Below are 6,687 nucleotides of genomic sequence, written 5' to 3'. Positions count from 1 at the left end.
TCGAATTTCTTTAATTCTATTTTCTACAAGGCTTTTTTGGTAGATAGAATTTAGAAAAAACAATATGTTTCTTCAATATCTTTCTGTCATTTTTTTCATTTTTACCTGTCGTGCCCATTCCGATATAGCAAAGGTACTCGACACAATTAAGGTAAGCTTAATTTATTGCCGGCACTTAAATTCTTTTGATTTGGGAAGTCAAAAATGGGGAATATAAAATATTTTTAAGAGTTACTTTTAACATTTTTCTGTAGTAAAATGTTCAAACAACAGCAATAAAATTCAGATAAATTTAAACAAAAAAATATATTGTATTATTTAATAGATTTTATTTTGATTGATTTTATTTAATTTAATTGGATTAATCGATATTTTAGCGAACTTAGCAAACATTAGCCACTATTTTTTTTTTTGCTCTTAAAGTATAAGTCAAAGACATGTAAAAATTTTAAAGTTTGATTAAAAAATTTCTAACATTTTTTTCTAGATTTTATATTTTAGTACAAATATAGTTCCGTGCATCTAACAGATTTTTTTAGCAACTATTACAGAGTTGCCAACTGCTCCGGACACGCCAAAATAATTAAAAAAAACGGTAAATAACTACAAAGTAAATTTTGCATATATTTGACCATTAAGCTTGCTTTTTAAAATGTGTAACATGACCAACGTACAGGAAAGTGATGAATTATATAAGCCCACGAATTATTTAGAAATAGTGGTGGATAAAAATCTACTAAATTGAATTTATTAAACCAAGAATCACTATTGATAAACTACCACTTTAAAATATATATTTGCTGTCCGGAGCAAGTTGGCATCTCTGCTATTAGACAGTATTTTATAATTAAAAAATACTGAAATGTAATTTTGCTTGTAATTAGAAAGCCAGAAAAAAATGTATTAATGGGACACGGTTGTCCCATCTGCGTCGAAGGATTAAAGTACCCATGCCCCCCTATATTGTGTCTTAAACCATAATGTCTTAATGCTTCTTAAAGCAAAGAGTTTGGTTTCATATACACTGGTATAAGAAATTAAGAGAATTTGCAGACTTGGTCAATTATCTCTTGAACTACAGGACCGATTTTAATGAAATTTGATATGTACATAGATTGATACAATACAAAACAAATAACCATTCAACAATTATAATACACACACATATTCGTGCGCAACACGAGTTGGAGTCGGAAGGTATGAAATTGACGTAGAACAATTCAATCCAATTGGCACAGGAAATGGTAAACTGCCTTATTTCAAGTATGAAATCCCGCTGCAAGGTCTGTATATCTGTAAGAGGGGACCACGCCCCCTATCAACCCATTTTTTTTTTTGTTTGTTTATTCTGCAACAGCTGTTTCATACCTTCCGATTCCAACGAGTGTTATGCACGATCATGAGTGTGTATTACAATTGTTGAATGGTTATTTGTTTTGTATTGTATCAATGTATGTACATCTCAAATTTCATTAAAATCGGTCCTGTAGTTCAAGAGATAATCGACCAAGTCTGCAAATTCTCTTAATTTCTTATACCAGTGTATTATTTTGATTAAGTGTTGCAGTAAAACTGTTTTTCCCGGAAACTGTATCTTTAAGAGATGGTCGGTTTTGCAATTGAACGTCACATTTCCAGTTATTCTCAATCCACTTCTAGGCCTAACTAATAAAGTTTTAATTCCTTACTTTGAAATTGTGAGGAGAAAATATTTCTATGAAGTGTAACACATTTTATAGCCTAATAATTTCAAGCAAAATCATTTAAGAAAAAAATAATTATAAATTAGCATAAAAATTTTGCTTACCTATCTTACTAATATCGCATATTCCACCATACGATTTTTGTAGCAGTAACTGCAACTGAATAAAGGTTCTTTTCTCTTAATGAAAGAGTTTAAAAAATAACGTTTTTCTAAAACTTAAAACTAAGCTTTAAAGCGTTCTGTACACCGTGACGAGGAAGAGAAGATTTTAGTGCTGTCAGGAAAGATTTTACCCCTACGAATGAAAAAGAGAAAACATTTTCAAAGTGAAAAGATGTAATTATCTACTTTATAACTTTGTGTACCCGTTGAAAAAATCAAATGCCATATTTCGCAACGCTTTGTGTTCAATGATAGAATAAAACTGCTTTGTGATTTATAGAGTCGTTTAGCTTTTCTTTTAGAAACAACAAACACTTTGCTGGAACCTGTTTCGGAGACTTCCATCAAATATTGAAATAACCGTGATTAACTTGTCAAATATTTAACCTCACTTAATTGTGGGTGAGTGTGTTTTATTAAGAGACTCTTAAAAAATTCCTACTTCGTCTATATTTTAACCTACGAAAAATTATATAACACAATTTCTCCTTTATTTTCCGTATTTTTATTCTGTTATTTATTGAATAATTAAGTAATATTAATGAACTGTTTCAATGACATTTCATTCATTAAAATGTGTTTGAAAGACTTGAATTACCAAATTATAAATTAAGACCATGCAAGTTTTTTTACTTTGCAAATTAACTTAGAAAAAGTTTTAACCTCTTCGAGACGTCCGAGTCATATATGCATTCTCAGGATGTCGATAATCAGGGGAAAAAAAGATAAAACTGATAACCAAACTATTTTTATAGTTGTTTATTTGTGGGCGGTGAAATAATAGTTTGCTTTATTTAATTCACCACTACTTAGTTCGAATTAAAAATTGTATGGTTACACTTTTAACACTCTACGTTTGGATACTCATCATCACCGATTTATTACTACAGACGAAACGGTTAATGCAGAGATGCCAACTGCTCCGGACACGCCAAAGTAATTAAAAAAACGGTAAATAACTACAAAGAAAATTTTGCAAATATTTGACTATTAATGCTTGCTTTTTAAAAGGTATAGCCTATAAAGTGGTGAATCATATAAGCCAACGAATTATTTAAAAATAATGTTGGATAAAAATCTACTAAATTGAATTTATTAAACCAAGAAACACAATTGATAAACTACCACTTTAAAATATATATTTGCTGTCCGGAGCAAGTTGGCATCTCTGTTAATGCTGATTTGCTACAGCGCATCGAGATTTATGTGATTTCTACCATTCTACTAGGATTGAATGTGTTAGATTTAAACTAAAAGCAAAAATAAGTTTGTCAAATTAGCCATCCCCTAACTTAAGCTACCGCTTCTTATTTTTTACTATCCTAATTCTGATTCCGTACGAATACTTCAGCGACTTCAGAGATGCCAACTTTCCGGATTCAATATAAATATTTTAAAAACGGTAACGAACTACAAACTAAAGCTTGCATATTTTCAATTTATTTGTTTATTGGAATTACGTACATTTGCAGTCTTGCGTTTTCAATTCAGGCTTATAAACCATTGTCAAATAGAAGGACAGATAGCACAATACAGAGAAGGACAGCACGAAGATGCATCCAGGGTAATATCGGTATTCGAACCTGCTACCTCCACCCTTTGCACAGCGTTTGTATATTTTCGGTTAATTTTACTAAAATTTTTAAACGGCTCAACACGGCATAACTGTGGCAAAGTTATGCCGTGTAGACTTATGTGATCCCAGGTATCACATAAGTCTTGGAATTACTTAAAAGTGGTGAATAAAAACCACAAAAATTGAATTTAGTAAGCCAAGGATCATACATTAAGAGACTACCATTCGAAAAGTATTTTATCCGCCGTTCGTAGCATTTTTTCCGTTTTCTTCGCAATTTTCCCTTTAAAAACTGGTAACTCTTTCCGGAATAGCAAATTTCTATTGAAAATTTTAGTCGAATTCAATAATTTAGAGCTGTTTTCCAAAGCTCTGTCACCAAGGAAAATAAAAAAGCCATAGTTTAGATGCCTTACACTTACAAACAATGAGATGATTTTAATATATATATATAATCTTGCCGTGAATTATCTCCGTTTTAGAACAAACAAATAATTTAAAAATTATTAAACTTTTTTTTAAAAAAAATCGCCAATTTGGCGAGATTTTCCCACCTAGATGAAAATGATTAAAATCACTGCCTTAAGTCTCAGTTTTTGCAAATTTTTATGAGCCCGGGTAATACAGCATTGGAATAAGTTTTTAAATATTAAAAAAATTAGACCACAAACATTTTTCATTTTCACAAAACTGTGGCTTTTCTCCATATTGACATTTTGCGCCATTTTCAAAATAAGCGAAGACAGCGCTGGCTTTAGGTAGGCCAAACTTGGCCTAACTGTCATGAGTAACAGTTGCAAACTCACAGCTGTTATATAAATAGCATATTATTCACAAAAAAGCATCATTTCATATTACGACGGAGGCTTCGAAAAGACAGCCTTAAAGGTATGATTACAGAAGTATGTCAGAGTAAAAATATTTGCTGACAAATAATTGGCCAAAATAATAATTATTAGTTTAATGTTTTTTTAAAGGAAGGGGGCGTTGCAATCATTCTTATTACTGATTTGCAAAGTTGGGAACCCAAGGGTTAAATAAAACGATAAAATATTCAAAATTATTAAAAAGCTACTTACTAAATAAGGAAATTATGCTCAATTAATTCTACGCAAGTAAGAAAAAGTGGAAAACACTTTTTCTTTTTTTCAATATTATTGACTCACCCATGTTTTTTNCATCTTTTTTTTTTTTTTTTTTTGTCACAAACTGTCACACCTATCTCCTTTTCACAAGTCACGCTCCATTCAGGTTTTTACAGTGGGATATACCTTCTATTTACACTTCAATGTCATACTTTGTAATCTGACAACTTTGTGACGAGTATATTTTTAAATCAATTTTGCAAGATAGTCGCAAGTTCGTGACATTCGCTTTCCCTCCTCACTTTATACGTTTCTATTTTTGTCATAATTTGTATTTTTGTGATTTTCTTGATAAAATTTTTATTTATGAATCAGTTCTTTTTTCCTTCTGTGCTTTTTACACTATTTTATTGATGTATTTTGCTATAGTTATATTAATACAAAGAACTACTTTTGCGAATATTGTGCAAGCTGACGTCGAGATAATATCTTGACACAATTATTTTTCTAATTTAAATTAATTTTTAAATTTCTTTTTTTAATTTGTAATACTTCTTTTTAATAGCTTTAATATTTATTTTTCTCCTTCTCTTTGAAATATTTTTCCTTTTTTATTACTTTCCTTATTTTTGTTTAAATTTTTCTTCCATTATCGGTTATTTATACTTGTAACTTATACACAGTTAGTAAAACTTTATCTTAATTCTTAATTTTTCTTTAGCATTTTCGCTTTTATTTCATTCTTAATTAATTGTCTTAATGTGTGGCGTTACATTTTTTGATACCACTTGTCACAAAATATCATAGTTTCACGAGCCCCAACCCTTTCTTTCAAACATAATAATTTTTAAGTGGACGCTCCCTTTTCGACAAAAGGGGACCTTAAAAAATAATTTGTTTTAATATTTTTAAAAATTAATAGCTCACTTAAGTAAACATTATTTACTAGTTTTCATACAGATAAAATATTTTTTTTTCCTTTTACTATATTACTTTTGATTTATTTCAAGAAAAACTTGATAATTACACTGGCTACGCTTACTTATTTCTCAGCACTTGAAAATTTCATCACGTGATTATCAGGTCTGATATATTTATTTTAAAAGTTTATACAACGTAGTGGTGAAAGTTATTGTAAATCAAATTTATTAAAATCAAACGGTAAATATTGCAACGGCCTTAAATAGTTAACGCAAAATCTTCTGTTAAAAAGAGAAAAGTCAGCATTTGTATTTATTAAGTTTAAACATTAATTAAAATAAACATTGTTATGATTACACTGGGGAATATTTTTTGTGGTATTTATTTAGTACTTGATCTTACCTAATTCGGAAAATATTATTTGAAATTTGAAATTAGTTTTGTTCAGAAAACTGCAGATTTTTTTTTTATAATAGTATTTTTTGATTTAGTTTACTCCTTGTTTGAAAGTACAAGTTTAAAAAGAACGTATAGGTTTATACTGCATTCGTATTTGCACTTGTCTGTTCGTTTGAAAATAACGCTCAAGACATGTGACCTTCACCTCTCAGACCTGATATATTTACCTTTAGACTAAGCACGGCCTGAAAACCCTTTTAAAGAGGTAGCTAAATTTTTAGAAATATATACGTGCTTTAAACTATACTAGGCTTTGAAGTATAATTTTAGGAGATAAATAAAATCTGAGCCGCAATGGCTCAGGGGATAGAGAGCTCGCCTTTCAATGAGGTGAACCCTGTTCGAATTCTAGCGATGAATGGTCGATACGAATCCGCATACGACTTGCACCGACCACAATGCTGACGTGAAATATTCTCAGTGGTAAACGGTTCATGGGTTGGAGTCCCTTTGCCATCAGGTTAATCATGGAAGGTACTCGCAGTCTTCCTCTTCATGTGACGCAAATGCGGGTTAGTTCCATCAAAACGTAATCCAAGAAGACAAATTTCTCCTAATACTTGATCCAGGAGTTCCCTTGTCTTCTGCACTGGTTTCAAAATTATAAGGCTACGGAGTTGAGCATTAGTAGTGATAAACCCAAAAATTGGGTCGGCTGTTCAACAATGGTTGTAAATAAAATAAAATCGGTTAAAATTATGTAATTTTTTTTCATCGAGGAGTGAAAATTTGATTTTAAAAATCAAGTTTATTTACTGAAATTTTAAACAGTCTTGAAA

General features: G+C 30.3%; 1 long non-coding RNA gene across 1 annotated transcript in view; it reads right to left on the bottom strand.

Moving 5' to 3' along the window:
- LOC139426461 (uncharacterized) overlaps positions 1-1,948 on the bottom strand; it is a 17,553-nt gene extending 15,605 nt beyond the window's left edge. The window contains exon 1 of the long non-coding RNA XR_011637731.1: positions 1,808-1,948. This is a non-coding gene — a long non-coding RNA (uncharacterized lncRNA). The remainder of the gene's footprint in view (positions 1-1,807) is intronic.
- Positions 1,949-6,687: the final 4,739 nt, after the last annotated feature.

This window comes from Parasteatoda tepidariorum, chromosome 9, assembly GCF_043381705.1.
Source record: "Parasteatoda tepidariorum isolate YZ-2023 chromosome 9, CAS_Ptep_4.0, whole genome shotgun sequence".
Classification (NCBI taxonomy): domain Eukaryota; kingdom Metazoa; phylum Arthropoda; class Arachnida; order Araneae; family Theridiidae; genus Parasteatoda; species Parasteatoda tepidariorum.
Note: the sequence above shows the minus strand (reverse complement) of the source record. Positions and strands in the feature narration are given on the sequence as shown.